The sequence below is a fragment of the Aquarana catesbeiana genome, linkage group LG09 (genome assembly GCF_042186555.1).
Source record: "Aquarana catesbeiana isolate 2022-GZ linkage group LG09, ASM4218655v1, whole genome shotgun sequence".
Classification (NCBI taxonomy): domain Eukaryota; kingdom Metazoa; phylum Chordata; class Amphibia; order Anura; family Ranidae; genus Aquarana; species Aquarana catesbeiana.
The window spans coordinates 318,621,424-318,644,051 of NC_133332.1; positions in this window are offsets into that span (position 1 = coordinate 318,621,424).

Here is a 22,628-nt window from a genome sequence, read left to right on the forward strand (position 1 = left end):
CTGCGTACATGGGAACCATAGCATAACCATACAAAAATTATTGCCCACTGAGCCATGATAGAGTACGGCTTGCGTCATTGGTGGCGGTGGGAATGCGCACACGATCGTGTTCAGAGCCCTGTAAGTAGTGTTCAAATTGTGAGACACTTTGCACACGACCATCTGCACACGTCACTACTGGAATTCTATTTGAATATATACATGTGTGTGATTGGTTCTTTTGAGCCAATATAAAGGAATAGTAGTGGTAAAAAAAGCTATTGTGGGTTCAACCAAACTTGTTTTTTTGTAAAATTCTCCTTTAAGAGGGCATGGCAGGAAGTGTGTCCTATGCCTGCATACTTTTGCTGATAGGTGTCCCTCATTCCCATCTCAAAAAGTTGGGAGGTGTGATTTACGTTTACAGTACAAATAAAAGCAGTAGAGCATTCTATGGCAGGATTTTGCTAAGCTGTATGTGATACCAGCGTCTGTCTGTGTTACTTGGAGATAAAGAAGCGCGCTTTCCCGGCATGATACAAGAGAGCTATGATTGTGCTTATTAGCGCATGGAATTATTTGCTTATAGGAGAAGCTTAATTTATTTAATGCACAACAGCTCCTGACACAGACATTATATGTGGCCTTTAGGCTAATTAACTAGGAAATGTTCATCAGCAGCTCCCTTAGGTCATTTCAGTTACTGTACATTACAAGCCAAGGAGACTGGCATGTAGAAGCTGCCACCCTAGAATCCAGATACCCTCCTCAAATACCATCACAACACTATTGGTTAATCCAGATACCCTCCTCAAATTACATTGCAACACAATTGGATAAGCAATTCCAATAGGATAATCCTAGGGATCCATTCTCCAGTTCATGAGAGACCCAAGTTCAAGACCACACAGACTCAGCTCCTCACATGGACGTTGTATGCGGTCTTTTGGCCACCTAAAAAAGCAGTGTTCCTGAGCTGTTTTAGATCCTTTCAGTTACATTACAAACCAAGGAGGCTTTGGAAATTTGTTGGTGAATAGAAGCTGCCAGCCTAGAATCCAGATGCCCTCCTCAAATACCATTGAAATACCATTGGATAAGCAATTCAAAAAGTGTAATCTTAGTGTTCCGTTCTCCAGTTCAGGAGAGACCCAAGTTCAAAACCACACAGACTCAGCTCCTGATATGGACGTTGTATGCGGTCTTTTGACCACGTAAAAGAGGAGTGTTCCTGAGCTGTTTTAGATCCTTTCAGTTACATTACAGACCAAGGAGACTTTGGAAATCCTTTGGCATGTAGAATCTTCCAACCAAGAATCCAGGTGCCCTCTTCAAATACCATTGCAACACGATTGGATAGGCAATTCCAATAGGATAATCCTAGGGATCCATTTTCCAGTTCGTGGGAGAGCCCAGCTCAAGACCACGCAGACTCAGCTGATGACGTGGACGTTGCATGTGGTCTTTTGACTGATTAAGTAAATGATGTTCATTAGCAACTCCCTTAGATCCTTTGAGTTACTGTACATTACAACCCAAGGAGACTTTGGAAATCCTTTGGCATGTAGAATCTACCAACCTAGAATCCAGGTGCCCTCTTCAAATACCATTGCAACACGATTGGATAGGCAATTCCAATAGGATAATCCTAGGGATTCATTTTCCAGTTCGTGGGAGAGCCCAGCTCAAGACCACGCAGACTCAGCTGATGACGTGGACGTTGCATGTGGTCTTTTGACCGATTAAGTAAGCGATGTTCATTAGCAGCTCCTTTTAGATCTTTTCAGTTACTGTACATTACAAACCAAGGAGACTTTGGAAAATCTCTTGTATGTGTTCTTTTGACCACCTAAAAAAGCAGTGTTCCTGAGCTGTTTTAGATCCTTTCAGTTACTTTACAACCCAAGGAGACTTTGGAAATTTTTTGGCATGTAGAATCTGCCAAACTAGGATCCAGGTGCCCTCTTCAAATACCATTGCAACACGATTGGATAGGCAATTCCAATAGGATAATCCTAGGGATCCATTCTCCAGTTCATGGGAGAGCCCAGCTGAAGACCACGCAGACTCAGCTGATGACATGGACGTTGCATGTGGTCTTTTGACCGATTAAGTAAACAATGTTCATTAGCAACTCCCTTAGATCCTTTGAGTTACTGTACATTACAACCCAATGAGACTTTGGAAATCCTTTGGCATGTAGAATCTGCCAACCTAGAATCCAGGTGCCCTCTTCAAATATCATTGCAACACGATTGGATAGGCAATTACAATAGGATAATCCTAGGGATCCATTTTCCAGTTCGTGGGAGAGCCCAGCTCAAGACCACGCAGACTCAGCTGATGACGCGGACGTTGCATGTGGTTTTTTGACCGATTAAGTAAGCGATGTTCATTAGCAGCTCCTTTTAGATCTTTTCAGTTACTGTACATTACAAACCAAGGAGACTTTGGAAAATCTCTTGTATGTGTTCTTTTGACCACCTAAAAAAGCAGTGTTCCTGAGCTGTTTTAGATCCTTTCAGTTACTTTACAACCCAAGGAGACTTTGGAAATTTTTTGGCATGTAGAATCTGCCAAACTAGGATCCAGGTGCCCTCTTCAAATACCATTGCAACACGATTGGATAGGCAATTCCAATAGGATAATCCTAGGGATCCATTCTCCAGTTCATGGGAGAGCCCAGCTGAAGACCACGCAGACTCAGCTGATGACATGGACGTTGCATGTGGTCTTTTGACCGATTAAGTAAGCGATGTTCATTAGCAGCTAATTTTGGATCTTTTCAGTTACTGTACATTACAAACCAAGGAGACTTTGGAAAATCTCTTGCATGTGTTCTTTTGACCACCTAAAAAAGCAGTGTTCCTGAGCTGTTTTAGATCCTTTCAGTTACTTTACAACCAAAGGAGACTTTGGAAATTCTTTGGCATGTAGAATCTGCCAAACTAGGATCCAGGTGCCCTCTTCAAATACCATTGCAACACGATTGGATAGGCAATTCCAATAGAATAATCCTAGGGATCCATTCTCCAGTTCGTGGGAGAGCCCAGCTGAAGACCACGCAGACTCAGCTGATGACATGGACGTTGCATGTGGTCTTTTGACTGATTAAGTAAGCGATGTTCATTAGCAGCTAATTTTGGATCTTTTCAGTTACTGTACATTACAAACCAAGGAGACTTTGGAAAATCTTTAGCCTAGATTCCAGATACCCTCTGGAATTAGGCTAATTCTAGGGTTCATTAGCAGCTCCCTTAGATCCTTTGAGTTACTGTACATTACAACCCAAGGAGACTTTGGAAATCCTTTGGCATGTAGAATCTGCCAACCTAGAATCCAGGTGCCCTCTTTAAATACCGTTGCAACACGATTGGATAGGCAATTCCAATAGGATAATCCTAGGGATCCATTCTCCAGTTCGTGGGAGAGCCCAGCTCAAGACCATGCAGACTCAGCTGAAGACGTGGACGTTGACCGATTAAGTAAGCGATGTTCATTAGCAGCTCCTTTTGGATCTTTTCAGTTACTGAACATTACAAACCAAGGAGACTTTGGAAAATCTTTGGCCTAGAATCCAGATACCCTCTGGAATTAGGCTAATTCTAGGGTCCCAGCACTACTTATCCATTCCTTTAAAGCCTGTAGTACATTTACGTTTCGTAGCCCCAAGTAACTCGTCGATCTTCAGTTCCAGGTAGCGCACCCTCTGACACACCAAGCTTTGAAGAACGGCAGGTGTTAGCCCATATAAGAAAGAAGTTCCAAACAAGTACTTTAGGCATGAAACAAGCCGGGAATAAATAGGGAGTGTAATTGTGACATCTCTAGCAGTGAACACAAAGTACCTGGGTAGAGCTGTGACATCCACGGGAGTCTGGGAGTCGATAGGGGAGCTGGAATTTTAAAGAAAAAAAAACCCGATATGAGCCGGACAGATGAAAGTGAGACACTTATTGCAGGTTCTGCAGCAAACCGCAGGGAGTATTGAAAGGAAGTTATAGACTGGAGGTTTTCGTCAGAGTTTTGCCATCTGAAACATGAGAGAAGTCGGGGACAGCGGGGGGTTCGTGTTTTCAGCTGACTAAATTAACAGTGCACAGCGTGACGCTCACATCCTGTCCTTCGCAGGCTGCGTCACAAACGGATTTTACTGCACAGGTCTGAAATGGCGTTTTTTTTTTTTTTTTTTTTTTTTTTGTGGCGACGGCCGCAGCTCAATTCTATGCTGTCAAAAATATCTTCGAGTGTTGTTATGTATTTCCCAACAGTCACATCTCTTCAGTGAGACCAAATGCTCCAAAAAAAAGTCTTTACACAAAGTAAGGAACGTCTAATAAGACCACCTGTTCAGTTCTGGGCCCTGTAGGAGTTTAAAATATAAAAAGGAGCACCGGCAGCAGTACTCATCTCCTCCTAGGGGCTGACCCCTGCAGTAATCAATATCTACCACAAGATGTCCTCACATTTCTGGGTTGAAGAAGATACTGTGCGTGCAGAGTGCCATGGGCTTCGGAGGGGGCATCACCAACTGTCCTGCATTGACAGTGTAATGCCATCCCATTAGTGCCACCATCTACATCATTGAGGACCCCCAAAAAATAAGAGGATCTTGAATGCCAAGTGACTGACCTGGCGTCTCAAAAAAAAAAAAAGTATAAAAAAAAGCAAAAAAAAAAAAAATGTTTTTGGGTCTTACCTTATTTCTCACTTAATGAGTTTGAAGATGCAATTGGGGTGATCTGAGGGGTGACGGTGCAGGAATCAAGGATGATCTGAGGTGTGAAGGTGCAGGAATTGGGACTAATCTGAGGTATGAAGGTCCAGGACTTGGGGTGATCTGAGTTTTGAAGGTGCAGGAATTGGGGCTAATCTGAGGTGTGAAGGTCCAGGACTTGGGGTGATCTAAGTTCTGAAGGTGCAGGAATTGGGGCTAATCTGGGGTGTGAAGGTCCAGGACTTGGGGTGATCTGAGTTCTGAAGGTGCAGGAATTGGGGCTAATCTGAGGTGTGAAGGTACAGGAATTGGGGTGATCTGAGGAGTGAAGGTACAGGAATTGGGGCTAATCTGAGCTGTGAAGGTGCAGGAATTGGGGTGATATGAGGTAGGAAGGTGCAGAAATTGGGTCGTTCTGAGCGGTGAAGGTGCAGCAATTGGGGTGATCTGAGGTGTGATGGTGAAGGAATTGGGGTGATCTGAGGTAAGAAGGTGTAGGAATTGGGGTGATCTGAGGGGGGACAGTGCAGAAATTGGAGAGATCTGAGGGGTGAAGGTGCAGGAATTTGGGTGATCTGAGGTGTGAAGGTGCAGGAATTTGGGTGATCTGAGGTGTGAAGGTGCAGGAATTTGGGTGGTCTGAGGGGTGAAGGTGCAGGCATTTGGGCTAATATGAGGTGTGAAGGTGCAGGAATTGGGGTGATGTGAGGTGTGAAGATGCAGGAACTGGGGCTAAACTGAAGTGTGAAGGTGCAGGAAATGGAATGATCTGAGATGTTAAGGATGCAGAGTTTGGGGTGATCTAAGATGTGAAGGTACGGGATATGGGGTGATCTGAGGCATGAAGGTGCAGGAATTGAGGTGATCTGAGACATGACCGTGTCGGAATTGGGGTGATCTGAGATGTGAAGGTGCAGGACTTGGGGCTAGCTGAGGTTGATGGCACACTTTTCTTCACTGGCACTTCAGTTGTCTACCAGGTTGACTAACTGGTTGCTGACTCCTGGACTATACCAAATAACCAAGTCCAGGATGGCCGGAAAAAGCTTCACTAACCCCTCAAAACCACCAGAACGCACCTTCATTTAGCCTTCTCATGAAAATTTTGCCAAAATTTTTTTTACAAAACAACCACTTCCTACTGAAAATTGGATTTCCTCATCCCCTATTTCTGATATAAGAACATATTTCGGTCCTTGCCACCCTCCTACCCTTCTCGTTCTCTTTCATGGGCCTGTTTGTGGTAAGACAGGTCAACTTTATTGCTTCTAAAATGTTGGAAACCTTCCCCAACAAATCTATTCCCAGAAATGCTGAATTCGGAGCTCGTGGTAACGTCCATACTGTTTATGGAATTAGCAGATCTCAAAGCTTTAAAGTCATCGGCTCTTTCATCATCGTTAATTTTGAACGGCCTTCATCTGCCTCGAATGTTCTGAGGAAGGCTTTGCACAATGTTGGGGAAGGGAGGGGGGGGCATCATTAAATTCTTCGATTCTGCCCCAAATCCGAGCTCCAGCTCCATAGCCTGTAGATATTTTCCTAGAACACAGTCCCTTCCTCAGATGTGACTATCTGACCCTGGAATGGAAGGGCAGAGCCAAGGGAAACATCCGCAGACAGCTGCTTGTCTTACTCTGTGAAACAAAAGACAGAACAAGAACAGAGCCAGATGTTCTCTGAGTCACATACCTCAGCCAACGTGTGCAGAACTCACTCAGCCCTTCAGGGGTTACAGCTTCCCTATTGCCACCTCAGCTACTTTACTACAGAAGCATTTCTATTTTCTTCCAGGCAAAAACAGGGGGAAAAAACACCCCTCAAAAAAACAGCAAAACAGCGTAGAAGAAGAGGCGCTCTTCCTTGGCTCCACCGTAATACAAAGATTAGTAATTAGATGATCTCTAGCTGTCAGCAATTCCTCAGCTGCACTTATCAGCGGCCCCACAATTACTTCCAACCAGAAGAAAAAGAAAACCAAAAAAATAAATTGACGTAAAGTGGCTCATCTACTGGCGCGGCTGCTCGCTTCCAGAGCGATTGTCAGATAAACATCACGGAGGAATAAGGACACAGATATTGGGAAATAGAAAATACTCCATATGCGATAGACCATTCCTTAAAGGAAAAAAAATGATAAAATCTATTTTTTTTCCTTATTTTTTTTATTCATTTATGCATTTTTTTTTATTATTATTATTATTATTATTATTTATTTTTTGTTCTTTTTATTACTATTTTATTATAATTTTTGTTATTTTATTTTTCTAATTAGTTTTTCCTATGTTATTTTGCTAGTGACTCCCACTCCCTTTTCTCTTTTTCTGTCATGTTGTCAGTTATTTTTGATCATTATTATTATTATTATTATTATTATTATTTTTGTATTATTATTTTTTTATAATTTTTATTTATTTATTTATTTATTTATTTATTTTAATTACTTTTTCCTATGTTATTTTTCTTGGGACTTCCAATCCCTTTTCTCTTGTTCTATTATGTTGTGAGTTATGTTTGATCATTATTAATTATTATTATTATTTATTTTTTATTATTGTATTATTATTATTTTTTTAATATAATTTTTTTTCCTATGTTTTTTTTTCTAGTGACTCCCTCTCCCTTTCTCTTTTTCTATCATGTTGTGAGTTATGTTTAATCATTATTAATTATTATTATTAATAATATTATTTTTGTATTATTATTATTTTAATATAATTTTTATTTATTTATTTATTTATTTATTTATTTATTTATTTATTTAAATTACTTTTTCCTATGTTTTTTTCTAGGGACTTCCACTCCCCTTTCTCTTTTTCTATCATGTTGTCAGTTATGTTTGATTATTATTAATTATTATTCTTATTTATTTTTTATTATTTTATTATTAATATTATTTTTTTTCCTATGTTATTTTTCTAGTGACTCCCACTCCCTTTTCTCTTTTTCTATCATGTTGTCAGTTATGTTTGATCATTATTAATTATTATTATTATTTATTTTTTATTATTTTATTATTATTTTCCTATGTTATTTTTCTAGTGACTCCCCCTTCCTCTTCTCTTTCTCTATCGTGCTGTGAGTTTTATTTGATCATTATTAATTATTATTATTTTTTTTTTTTTTTTTCTGTGTTTCTTTTGCTAGTGACTCCTGCTCCCTTTTCTCTTTTTCTATAGTGTTGTGAGTTATGTTTGATCAATATTAATTATTATTATTATTATTATTATTTTTTATATTATTTATTATTATTATTTTATTATCATTTTTTCCTATGTTATTTTTCTAGTGACTCCCACTCCCTTTTCTCTTTCTTTATCATGCTGTGAGTTATGTTTGACCACTAGTCTTTGAAGGTCCTGGAGTAGTTCCCGGGAGAAGGTCATCCAGTACCCAGGAAGAAGATGCCAAATTGCACCTCTCTCCTTTATGATGTGTGCGCCCAATCCTCTTACCCACATGCAGAGTGCAGGGGAGTCTACCATATGAAATCACTGCGCCCAGGGCAGCTTTCCCTCCTGCCCCTTCCTTGTCCTGGCCCTGACCTAGAGGGAATTTGTCTTGGTGTGTTGCAAGACCATGTCTTAGCTTTGATAGCCTCATTTCATTTTTAACTCCATAGACTACTACCCCACCCCTTCCCTAGCAGAACCCTCAAAATAAATTTTCAGGTCTCAGGGAACCCGAGCTAAAACTAAGTCATGGGGGATAGTGAGAAGAATGTCCCTTACATTGGTGATCAGTGAGAAGAATGTTCCTTACATTGGTGATCAGTGAGAAGAATGTTCCTTACATTGGTGATCAGTTCCTTACATTGGTGATCAGTGAGAAGAATGTTCCTTACATTGGTGATCAGTGAGAAGAATGTTCCTTACATTGGTGATCAGTGGGAAGAATGTTCCTTACATTGGTGATCAGTGAGAAGAATGTTCCTTACATTGGAGGTCAGTGAGAAGAATGTTCCTTACATTGGTGATCAGTAAGAAGAATGTTCCTTACATTGGTGATCAGTGAGAAGAATGTTCCTTACATTGGTGATCAGTGAGAAGAATGTTCCTTACATTGGTGATCAGTGGGAAGAATGTTCCTTACATTGGTGATCAGTGAGAAGAATGTTCCTTACATTGGTGATCAGTGAGAAGAATGTTCCTTACATTGGTGATCAGTGAGAAGAATGTTCCTTACATTGGTGATCAGTGGGAAGAATGTTCCTTACATTGGTGATCAGTGAGAAGAATGTTCCTTACATTGGAGGTCAGTGAGAAGAATGTTCCTTACATTGGTGATCAGTGGGAAGAATGTTCCTTACATTGGTGATCAGTGGGAAGAATGTTCCTTACATTGGTGATCAGTGGGAAGAATGTTCCTTACATTGGTGATCAGTGAGAAGAATGTTCCTTACATTGGTGATCAGTGAGAAGAATGTTCCTTACATTGGTGATCAGTGGGAAGAATGTTCCTTACATTGGTGATCAGTGAGAAGAATGTTCCTTACATTGGTGATCAGTGAGAAGAATGTTCCTTACATTGGTGATCAGTGAGAAGAATGTTCCTTACATTGGTGATCAGTGGGAAGAATGTTCCTTACATTGGGGGTCAGTGAGAAGAATGTTCCTTACATTGGTGATCAGTGAGAAGAATGTTCCTTACATTGGTGGTCAGTGAGAAGAATGTTCCTTACATTGGTGATCAGTGAGAAGAATGTTCCTTACATTGGTGGTCAGTGAGAAGAATGTTCCTTACATTGGTGATCAGTGAGAAGAATGTTCCTTACATTGGTGATCAGTGAGAAGAATGTTCCTTACATTGGTGATCAGTGAGAAGAATGTTCCTTACATTGGTGATCAGTGAGAAGAATGTTCCTTACATTGGTGGTCAGTGAGAAGAATGTTCCTTACATTGGTGATCAGTGAGAAGAATGTTCCTTACATTGGTGATCGGTGAGAAGAATGTTCCTTACATTGGTGATCAGTGAGAAGAATGTTCCTTACATTGGTGATCGGTGGGAAAAATGTTCCTTACATTGGTGATCAGTGGGAAGAATGTTCCTTACATTGGTGATCAGTGGGAAGAATGTTCCTTACATTGGTGATCAGTGAGAAGAATGTTCCTTACATTGGTGATCAGTGAGAAGAATGTTCCTTACATTGGTGATCGGTGGGAAAAATGTTCCTTACATTGGTGATCAGTGGGAAGAATGTTCCTTACATTGGTGATCAGTGAGAAGAATGTTCCTTACATTGGTGATCAGTGGGAAGAATGTTCCTTACATTGGTGATCAGTGAGAAGAATGTTCCTTACATTGGTGATCAGTGAGAAGAATGTTCCTTACATTAGTGATCAGTGGGAAGAATGTTCCTTACATTGGTGATCAGTGAGAAGAATGTTCCTTACATTAGTGATCAGTGGGAAGAATGTTCCTTACATTGGTGATCAGTGAGAAGAATGTTCCTTACATTGGTGATCAGTGGGAAGAATGTTCCTTACATTGGTGATCAGTGGGAAGAATGTTCCTTACATTGGTGATCAGTGAGAAGAATGTTCCTTACATTGGTGATCAGTGAGAAGAATGTTCCTTACATTGGTGATCAGTGAGAAGAATGTTTCTTACATTGGTGATCAGTGAGAAGAATGTTCCTTACATTGGTGATCAGTGAGGAGAATGTTCCTTACATTGGTGATCAGTGGGAAGAATGTCCCTTACATTGGTGATCAGTGAGAAGAATGTCCCTTACATTGGTGATCAGTGAGAAGAATGTTCCTTACATTGGTGATCAGTGAGAAGAATGTTCCTTACATTGGTGATCAGTGAGAAGAATGTTCCTTACATTAGTGATCAGTGGGAAGAATGTTCCTTACATTGGTGATCAGTGAGAAGAATGTTCCTTACATTAGTGATCAGTGGGAAGAATGTTCCTTACATTGGTGATCAGTGAATGAATGAATGAATGAATGAATGAATGATTTGTAAAGCGCTGCAATTGCGAACTGAATCGCCTCAAGGCGCTAGATGTATTCTCTGTAGCCAGCTTCTAGAAAAGGAAGGTCTTTAGTTTTTTCCTGAAGGCCTGGTGGTTTTCTTCCATGCGGAGGTTGGTTGGGAGAGCATTCCATAGGCGAGGTCCTTGGACTGCAAATCTACGTTCTCCCTTTGCTTTGTAGCAGTATTTGGGATCAGTGAGAAGAATGTTCCTTACATTGGTGATCAGTGGGAAGAATGTTCCTTACATTGGTGATCAGTGGGAAGAATGTTCCTTACATTGGTGATCAGTGAGAAGAATGTTCCTTACATTAGTGATCAGTGGGAAGAATGTTCCTTACATTGGTGATCAGTGAGAAGAATGTTCCTTACATTAGTGATCAGTGGGAAGAATGTTCCTTACATTGGGGGTCAGTGAGAAGAATGTTCCTTACATTGGTGATCAGTGAGAAAAATGTCCCTTACATTGGTGATCAGTGGGAAGAATGTTCCTTACATTGGTGATCAGTGAGAAGAATGTTCCTTACATTGGTGATCAGTGAGAAGAATGTTCCTTACATTGGTGATCAGTGAGAAGAATGTTCCTTACATTGGTGATCAGTGGGAAGAATGCTCCTTACATTGGTGGCCAATTGAAAGAATGTCCCTTACATTGGTGATCAGTGAGAAGAATGTTCCTTACATTGGGGGTCAGTGAGAAGAATGTTCCTTACATTGGTGATCAGTGAGAAGAATGTTTCTTACATTGGTGATCAGTGAGAAGAATGTTCCTTGCATTGGTGATCAGTGAGAAGAATGCTCCTTACATTGGTGATCAGTGAGAAGAATGTTCCTTACATTGGTGATCAGTGAGAAGAATGTTCCTTACATTGGTGATCAGTGAGAAGAATGTTCCTTACATTGGTGATCAGTGGGAAGAATGCTCCTTACATTGGTGGCCAATTGAAAGAATGTCCCTTACATTGGTGATCAGTGGGAAGAATGCTTCTTACATTGGTGGTCAGAATGCCACCCTCCGTAACAGCTGAAAAAAACACTTGTGCCATGCGGCTGGCTCTGCCAATTGGCATTGGTCCCAGAACTATAGAACTGTCAGATGGGAGGTCAATGAGCCACAGATCAGGGATGAAGAACCCTGGTAGGCATGTTGGACCACGGTGTGACAGCTGTAGCTACCAGAGCAGCCATGAAGCCACGGCCTGCCTGCTGGTTGCCAGCCACTGTTTTGGAGTGTGCATGCACCTCCCACTGCTGTGCCCGGTGCAGCTGCCCCTCCTTTCCGCTCCTTGTCCCGACCTTGAGTGCTGGGCCTTTTCTTTCCTTTCACTTCTCTTCGGTAGTCTTCGTCTGTCATGTCTTCCCCTCAATGGCATAACAATAGCCATAGCAGTTCACACGACTTCTATAAGGTTTGGGGATGGAAGAGGGCCCCATGATCTGTAATTAGGCCCCTGCCCCTCCTGGCCACCCCTTGTCCCAGCCTTGAGTGTTGGACCCTTTCTTTTCTTTCACTTCTTTTCTATAGTCTTCGTCTGTCTTGTCTTCTCCCCAATGGCATTACAACAGCCATAGCAGTTCACACGACTTCTATGGGGCCTGGGGATGGAAGGGGGCCCCATGATCTGTAATTAGGCCCCTGCCCCTCCTGTCCACAACCTTGTCCCAGCCTTGAGTGTTGGACCTTTTCTTTGCTTTCCCTTCCCTTCAGTAGATTTTGTCTGTCATGACTTCCCCCTCAATGGCATAACAACAGCCATAGCAGTTCACACGACTTCTATGGGGCCCGGGGATGGAAGGGGACCCCATGATCTGTCATTTCACCGCGGCCGCAACTGTGAACCTGCACCGGCTCTTTCACCTTTCCGGATTTCTCTCCTTTCTTTTATTTCTCTCTTTTTTTTCTTCAGCTCGTTTCCTGCGCTCCCCCCCCCCTCCCCCTTCCAGCACAGCACCCCCGCTCTGTCTCCACTCCCTCCGCCGGCGCTTGCCGTCTAATTTTAATGTATATACCGAAGGAATCTTTTCTCACTTTATTTGTGTAATGAACGATTTCCAATTTGCAGCCGAGCAGCTGATTACAGGGCAATTAACACAATTACAAATACTCAGCTCTGTAGCTACAGTTCGATGGCGGTGTAATTTTCGAGTCACGCGATTGTTCGGGGTTTTAGGTGCTAATTACAAATCTGTTTATTTTGGATCTGAAGAAGTGAGAAAAGGAACCGCATTCAACTCTGGAATATAGAGGAACAAAAAAAGAAAATTTAATCAAAGTCTATCTAGTCTGCCCGCTCTGTACTGTTAGGGTCACACTGTACAAGCCACAGGCCCAGCGCCAGGGTCACCAACTCAGGCCGGGGCCACGCCTACAGGTGCTTTTCATGTCTGCAGCTTCTATCCCTGTAGACAATCCCTGGTGATCCTGCCATGAAGATCCTTTAGTCAGTTTCTGATGTAGGGTGACAACGATCTTTCCCTGCCTACCAACTGTGCACCTAAGTTGTCACCCTATCACATACTGTAGGCTTTCTATGGAGACCACGAGAGGCCTTCTCAGCACACTATGCAGGCATTGACCACTGTTGTCACCATCTTGAAACCTACTCTAAAAAATCCCAGGCACTTCCTATTATAAGGTGATAACGCTCTGTCCCTGTCTACCACTTGTGCACTTAAGTTGTCACCCTATCACCAGGCTTTTTATGGAGACTACAAGAGGCCTTCTCAACATACTATGCAGGCATGGTCTGCTGTTGTCACCATCTGGAAACCAATCCTGAAAAAAAGCAAGCACTTCCTGTTATATATTGAAAACACTTTGTCCTTCAGTTGTGCACCTAAGTTGTCACCTTATCACAAGGCTTTTTATGGAGACCACAAGAGGCCTTCTCAACATACTATGCATGCATCGACCACTGTTGCCACTATCAGGAAACCAACTCTGAAAAAATGCCAAGCATTTCTTGTTATGTGGTGACAACACTCTGTCCTTGTCCACCAGTTGTGCACCTAAATTGTCACCCTGTCACCAGGCTTTTTATGGAGACTACAGGTGGCCTGTTTCAACACAGTATGAAGGCATGGTCCACTGTTGTCATTATCAAGAAACCCACTCTGAAAAATGCCATGCACTTCTGATTATAGGGTGACAACGTAAAGATAAATAATGGAGAGTATGTGTAGATGTCTCTGAACCTTCAAAGTGCTCATAGGGTACAAAAAAATATGGTCTTTGGTTTATGTTGGACTATAACCCTCAGCATTCAGGCATAGCTGCTTGAAGAATGCCAAGCACTTCCTGTTATAGGGTGACAGCACTCTATCCCTGCCTACCAGTTGTGCCAATGCATTGTCATCCTCTCACATGAGCTTTCTATGGAGACTACAAGATGCCTTCTCCACACACTGCAGGTGTGGTCCACTATTGTCAGCATCAAGAAACCTGACCAGAAAAACGTCAAGCACCTCCTGGTATTGGTTGACAACTCTCTGTCACTGACTACCAATAGTGCTTTTATGTTGTCACATTGTCACATGGGCTTCTTATGGAGACTGCAGGTGGCCTTCTCAGCACACATTACACAAACGTGGACCACTGTTTTCACCTTCGGGAAACCCGCTGTGCAAAATTGCAATCCTTTCCTGTTATACTGTGACAAATCAAAGATAAATAAGGGAGGGTATCTGTAGACATCTCCAAACCTTCAGGCCAGGCTCACATATGTGAGAATTGGATGTGGGTTTCCCCACATCCAATTCACATGACATGCGAGTGTGTCCAGCTTGCAATGGAGCCGGTTCACTCATGTCCAGGGCGGTCGCGGTCTGCATTCCAAAAGGGTCCTGTGTGTCTTTGGGTCCAGTTCATGTGCGAACTCAGGCAAAAATTCGAACCTGATTCACACCTGAACCGGTGAACAGGGACGCACCGGACCCCATGCTGGGAACCACAGCTGGACATATGTGAACCCGGCCTTAGTGTGTTCATAGGGTAAAAATCCATATGCTCTTTAATTTTTGTAGGTCTGTAAAACCCTCACCATAATGGCATGGTCCACTTTTGTCACCATCAAAAAACCCACCTTTAAAAACGGCTAGCACTTCCCGTTATGGGGTGACAACACTCTATCCCTGCCTACCAGTTGTGCTCTTACATTGTTACCCTGTCACATGGGCTTCCTATGGAGGCCTCAAGAGGTCTTCTCAGCACACATTACACAGGTATGGTCCACTGTTGTTATTTTTGTCAAACCCACCCTGAAAAATACCAAGCACCTCCAGTTATAGGGTGACAACTCTCTATGGCTGCCTACAAATAGTGCTTCTATGTTGTCACCCTGTCGCATGGGCTTCCTATGGAGACTCAAGAGGTCTTCTCAGCACACATCACACAGGCGTAGTCCACTGTCGTCACCTTTAGGAAACCTGCCCTGAAAAATGGCAAGTACTTCTTGTTAGAGGGTGACAATTCTCTAATAAAAATTGTGTAGACATCTCTGAAACTTCAGTATGTTCATAGGGTACAAAACCATATGGTCTTTGGTTTTTGTTGGCCTGTAACCCTCAGCATGCAGGCATGGTCCACTGTTGTCCTTCACCATCAAGAAACCCGCCTTAAAAAACGCTAAGCACTTCCTGTTATAAGGTGACAACACTCTGTCCCTGCCTATCAGTTGTGCTCTTACATTGTCACCCTGTCACATTGGCTTCCTATGGAGAAACCTGCATTGTAAAGTGGCAAGCACTTCCCATTAAAGGGTGACAACTCTCTGTCCCTGACTAACAATAGTGCTTCTATGTTGTCACCATGTCACATGGGCTTCCTGTGGAGATTCAAGAGGTCTTCTCAGCACTCATTACACAGGCATGGTCCACTGTTGTCACCTTGGGGAATCCCACCCTGAAAAATGTCAAGCACTTCCTGTTATATGGTGGCAACGCTCTCATAAATAATAGAGGGTATCTGTAGACATCTCTGAACCTTTAATGTGTTCATATAAGTACAAAAAACAAATGGTCTTTGGCTTTTGTTGGACTGTAATCCTCAGCATGTAGGCATGGTCCACTGTTGTCACTCTCAAGAACCCACCTTGAAAAATGGCAAGCACCTTCTGTTATAGGGTGACAATTCTTTATATCTGCCTACCAACTTTGCTCCGACTTTGTCACCCTGTCACATGGCTTCCTACGGAAACTACAAGAGGTCTTCTCAGCACACACTACACAGGCGTGGTCCACTGTTGTCACCTTTGGGAAACCCGTGCTGAAAAATGGCAAGCACTTGTAGGATGACAACACTTTAATAAATTGCGGAGGGTATGTGTAGATGTCGCTGATCCATTGATGTATTCATAGGGTACGGAACTAGATGGTCTTTATTTTTTATTGGACTGTAATCGTCAGCATGAGGGCATGGTCCAATATTGTCACCATCAAGAAACTGCCCTTGGAAAATGCCAAGCACCTCCTGTTATAGGGTGACAACACTCTATCCCTGCCTACCAGTTGCGTTCCTATGTTGTCACCCTATCACATGGCTTCTTATGGAGACTACAAGTGGACATTTCAGCACACATTACACAGACTATGATAGAGACCACAAGAGGCCTTCTCAACTCACTATGCAGGCATGATCCAGTGTTGTCACCATCAGGAAACCCACCTTAATAAACCCAATGCATCCTTCACTGCATGTAGATAGGAAGTGGCTACTAAGGGGCTGCAAACAAAGGGATGAAAAAAGAATTTTATTAAAACAAAAATGGCCACAATGATATGAAACACTCTTCAGGGGTGCAGTTAGGGGTTCAGATCTACGTTAAGGAAGCCAAAAAAGTGTAGAAAGAGCTGATTGTGCTGCTGGGTGTAGGTAGGTCACGCTGTCATTGTGAGCTCCGGTTAATATATTGCTCATAATAGTATAAAAGTGGAGGTGATGCCGCTGCGGTGCTGAGGGGAAGGTCACTGGCTGCCGTGTGTTTTTTGCTCCTGCCGAGCCTGTCACTTCCAACAAGAGAAGACGGGGTAAATGGTTTGAGAAATATTTAGACCAGGAAGCATGATCCATATAATAGACTTCCACCCCCTACCCCCCCCATGAGGGAGACCAACTCCGTCCCAATGCTAATGAATGCTGCCAGGGTTCCTTCCCCAAGGACCTGACCGGTTAATAGGTTTTGCCAGCAAAGTTTCTTGACTGCAGGCAAAATATGCATATCATCCCGGGACGCAGCACGGGGAGCGAGCTCGCTTTATTATTCCAAGTCTTAGCAGCTGAAGTCTTTAGCGGCTTTCAAAGAGCGATTAGGAAATATCTGGGAGTATCAACACTCAAGAAGAAAGTCTCTACAATAAATAATGGATAAATGCGGTGGAGTTCTCCAAACCTTCCATGACGGTATGGGTGGACCTTTCCGAACCTTCCATGACGGTATGGGTGGACCTTTCCGAGCTTTCCATGAGTATATAGGTGGACCTCCCCAAACCTTTCATGGAGGTATAGGTGGACATCTCCGAACCTAACATAAGGGTATAGGTGGACATCTCCAAATCTTCCATGAGGGTATAGGTGGATGTCTCTGAACCTAACATAAGGGTATAGGTGGACATCTCTGAATCTTCCACGAGGGTATAGGTGGATCTTTCTTAACCTTCCATGAGGGTATAGGTGGACCTCTCTGAACCTTCTATGAGGGCATAGGTGGGTGGATGTCTACCTACCATCCATGAGCCTAGGGTGAACCTCTCCAAAGCTTTCATGAGGGTATAGCTGGACCTCTCAGAATCTAAGATGAGGGTATGGGTGGACCTTTCTGAACCTTACATGGGGATATTCAGTGCCTTGAAAAAGTAGTCATAGTCCTTGAAATTCCCCACATTTTGTCATGTTACAACCAAAAACGTAAATGTATTTTATTGGGATTTTATGTGATAGACCAACACAAAGTGGCACCTAATTGTGAAGTGGAAGGAAAATTATAAATGGTTTTCATTTTTTTTTTACAAATAAATAAGTGAAAAGTGTGGGGGGCATTTGTATTCAGCTCCCCTTCCATGAGGGTAAAGGTGGACCTCTCAGTACCTTCCATGAGGGTATAAGTCGGCCTCTCTAAACCAAGATTATGTTATGGGTGAACGTGAAACTTTCTGAACCCAAAATGAGGGTATAGGTGGACCACTACAAACCTTCCATGAGGGTATAGGTGGACCACTACAAACTTTCCATGAGGGTATAGGCGTACCTCTCCAAACTTTTTATGAGGGTGTAGGTGTATCTCTCCAAACTTTTCATGAGGGTATGGGTGGACCTCTCCAAACTTTCCAGGAGGGTATTATATCTCCCCAAACTTTTCATGAGGGTATGGGTGGACCTCTCCAAACTTTCCAAGAGGGTATTATATCTCTCTAAACTTTTCATGAGGGTATGGGTGGACCTATACGGACCTTCCATCACTCCATGAGGGTATGGGTGGACCTATACGGACCTTCCATCACTCCATGAGGGTATGGGTGGACCTATATGAACCTTCCATCATTCCATGAGGGTATGGGTGGACCTATATGAACCTTCCATCATTCCATGAGGGTATGGGTGGACCTATATGAACCTTCCATCACTCCATGAGGGTATGGGTGGACCTATATGAACCTTCCATCATTCCATGAGGGTATGGGTGGACCTATACAAACCTTCCATCATTCCATGAGGGTATGGGTGGACCTGTATGAACCTTCCATGAGCGTATGGATGAACTTATAGGAACCATCAATGAGGGTGTGAAACCAGATGGTATTTGATTTTTGTTGGACTGTAACTGTCAGCATGTTGGGGGCCGTCGGAGTATGTTGGTCGTTGACAAGTGCTGTGTCAAAATCCAGTGAAAAGGTTAAAAGCGTGACTGTGCATGAACAATGCCACATAAATGACGATGTTTAGCTAACATGTAACTAATCAAGGAGGTGAACCGTTCCCACCAGAAGACGGATTTGTATGGAAATAGCGCGGCGGTTGGTTTGATAAGTCCCACTCGGGATTAGCGAGAAGACCCCAGGCAGGATTTCCATCGCAACATGTTTAGAGCCCTTTAGTAACATAACTCCCCTCTACTTGGGCTTCCACAGATCTCTGTATTTAAATCCGACCTCCATCCTTCCCTTCAGTCTTTCCCAGTTGTACCGGATCCTCTCCTGGACTCAAATTCAAATGACTTGCGCACACTGTAAGCTTGCAGGCAGGAGGGAGCATTTTCTCAGTCTCCTCTCCCCCACTGACTTTCCCTAAACTCAGATGATATAATCAGTCTGCTGCAGGCAAGAGGAAGCATTTCCTCAGTCTCCTCTCCCCCAGTGACTTTGCCTAGGCTCAGGTGATGTAATTAGTCTGCTGTCGGCAGGAAGAAGCATTTTCTCAGTCTCCTCTCCCCCAGTGATTTTCCCTAGAGTCAGAAGGTCTTATCGCTCTGCTGCAGGCAGGAGGAAGCATTTTCTCAGTCTCCTCTCTCCCAGTGACTTTCCCTAAACTCAGATGATATAATCGGTCTGCTGCAGGCAGGAGGAAGCATTTCCTCAGTCTCCTTTCCCCCAGTGACTTTCCCTAGACTCAGATGATATAATCGGTCTGCTGCAGGCAGGAGGGAGCATTTCCTCAGTCTCCTCCTCCTAGTGACTTTGCCTAGGCTCAGATGATGTCATCAGTCTGCTGCAGGCAGGAAGAAGCATGTTCTCAGTCTCCTCCCCCCCCGGCGACTTTCCCTAGACTCAGATGGTCTTATCAGTCTGCTGCTGGCAGGAGGAAGCATTTTCTCAGTCTCCTCTTCCCCAGTGACTTTCCCTAGACTCAGATGGTCTTATCAGTCTGCTGCAGGCAGGAGGAAGCATTTTCTCAGTCTCCTCTCCCCCCGGTGACTTTCTCTAGATTCAGGTGATCTCATCAGTCTGCTGCTGGCAGAAGGAAGCATTTCCTCAGTCTCCCCTTCAGTGATCAGACTGCAACATTGTAACTTTGTAGCAAGTCACAAGGTAAGAGGCTGCAGCAGGGGCTGATCTGTGTCAGACATTTGTGGAAACAGCCAGGAACTGCACAGCCGCCAGGATTTAAATGGTTGTGTCATCCCAGATCCCGCGTGTCAGTCCAGGAAGTCGATGATGACGATGGATGATACCTGAACAAAGATGGTGCTGTCCTGGAGAGGCAGAAGAAGACATTTTCGGGGGGGGGGGGGGGGGGGGGGATAGCACTGCGATCTGTGAGGGGTAATAAATACCTGGAAGGGTCACACCGAGCATGCTGGACTTAGCCGGGAAAATCGATCCGATGACAGGTCCACTTTACCCTGAAATCCAAGCTGTGGTGGGACTTGTCTGTGCCGTCCGAGTCTCAGAAGAACACAGAGGGGTGAGGAGCCGAGAGGAATACCAAATAACAATCAAAGTTCGATCGCTGAGGCCGTATCCTTCATCTGAACTCGGGAAGTTCGTCTTTGTTATCCTCCATCGTTCTTCACACTCAGACAATCTGTAAATGTTGAGTCGTCACGTCATTTCATATTGATAGAAGAGGAAAAGTATTCATATTTAATGTGTCAGCAAATCCCCCGACCTGAAAAATACTTACAATGTATATACTGGGTGTACTGTGTATATATATATATATATATAACAATGTATATACTGTGTGTGTATATATATATATAACAATGTATATACTGTGTGTGTATATATATATATAACAATGTATATACTGGGTGTGTGTATATATATATATAACAATGTATATACTGTGTGTGTGTATATATATATATATATATATATATATATATAACAATGTATATACTGTGTGTACTGTGTATATATATATATATATAACAATGTATATACTGTGTGTACTGTGTATATATATATATAACAACGTATATACTGTGTGTGTATATATATATATATAACAATGTATATACTGTGTGTGTGTATATATATATATATATAACAATGTATATACTGTGTGTACTGTGTATATATATATATATCATATATTATAGATACAATATATATAAGAATGTAACGGGCCTCAGGCTCCCAGATATGTAAATGGAAGTTGTGTGGAAACACTACTAAAGCATGCAGCTGCCCATAACAATGAAGGAGGGGAGGCTGCCCTGGGTGCAGTGTCTTTATGTATTAGGTGCAGGGGGGGGGGCAGGAGGGGAGGCTGCCCTGGGCGCAGTGTCTTTATGTATTGGGTGGGGGGGCAGGAGGGGCAGCTGCCCTGAGTGCAGTGTCTTTATGTATTAGGTGCAAGGGGGGGGGCAGGAGGGGAAGCTGCCCTGGGCGCAGTGTCTTTATGTATTGGGTGGGGGGCAGGAGGGCAGCTTCCCTGGGTGCAGTGTCTTTGTGTATTGGGTGGGGGGCAGGAGGGCGGCTGCCCTGGGTGCAGTGTCTTTATGTAGTGGGCAGGAGGGCAGCTGCCCTGAGTGCAGTGTCTTTATGTATTGGGTGGGGGGCAGGAGGGCAGCTGCCCTGGGTGCAGTGTCTTTATGTATTGGGTGGTGGGCAGGAGGGCAGCTGCCCCGGGTGCAGTCTTTATGTATTGGGTGGGGGGCAGGAGGGCAGCTTCCCTGGGTGCAGTGTCTTTATGTATTGGGTGGGGGGCAGGAGGGCAGCTGCCCTGGGCGCAGTGTCTTTATGTATTGCGTGGGGGCAGGAGGGCAGCTGCCCTAGGTGCAGTGTCTTTATGTATTGGGTGGGGGGCAGGAGGGCAGCTGCCCTGGGTGCAGTGTCTTTATGTATTGGGTGGGGGGCCAGGAGGGGAAGCGTCCCTGGGCGCAGTGTCTTTATGTATTGGGTGGGGGGCAGGAGGGCTGCTGCCCTGGGTGCAATGTCTTTTTGTATTGGGTGGGGGGCAGGGGGGGCAGGAGGGGCAGTGTGGCCTGGCGTGGGTAGTTGCCCGCTTGTCCCCTCCAACCATTAAAGAAACTGCTCGGCAGCTGGGAGCATGGTTGGAGGGGACAAGCGGGGCAACTGCCCAGGCCAGGGTACAGTGTCTTTATATGTTGGGAGGACAAGAGGGGCAACTGCCCTGGGTGCAGTGTCTAAATATGTTGGGGGGGACAGAAGTAGCAGCTGCCCTGGGGCCAGTGACTTTATTTTTTGGGGGAATAGGAGGAGCAGCTGCCCTGGGTGCAGTGGCTTTATATGTTGGGGGGACAAGAGGGGCAGCTTCCCTGCATGCAGTGACTTTATATTTTGGGGGGCAGGAGGAGAAACTGCCCTGGGTGCAGTGTGTATATATGTTGGGGGAACAAGAGGGGCAGCTGACTTGGGTGCAGTGTCTTTAGATATTGGAGGGAACAAAAGGGGCAGCTGCCCTGGGTGCTCTTTTTTTATGTTTTTTTTGGGGGTGGAGGGGCAGCTGCCCTGGGTGCAGTGTTTATATATGTTGGAGGGGACAGCTACCCTGGGTGCAGTGTCTGTATGTGTTGGAGGGGCAGCTGCCTTGGGAGCAGTGTCTTCATATGTAGGGGGGACAAGAAGGGCAGCTGTCCTGGGTGCAGTGTCTTTATATGTTTGAAGGGCAGCTGCCCTGGGAGCAGTGTCTTTATATGTTGGGGGGGGACAAGAGGGGCAGCTGCCCTGGGTGCAGTGTCTTGATATGTTGGAGGGGCAGAAGGGGGCAGCTGCCCTGGGTGCAGTGTTTATATATGTTGGTGGGAACAAGAGGGGCAACTGCCCTTGTTGCATTTTCTTTATATTTTTTTTTGGGGGGGGGCAGCTGCCCTGGGTGCAGTGACTTTATACTTTGGGGGGGAGGGGGCAGCTGTCTTGGGTGCAGTGTCTTTAAATATTGGAGGGAACAAAAGGGGCAGCTTCCTTGGGTTAACTTTCTTTAATTTTTTGGGGTAGAGGGGCAGCTGCCCTGGGAGCAGTGTTTATATATGTTGGAGGGGACAAGAGGGGCAG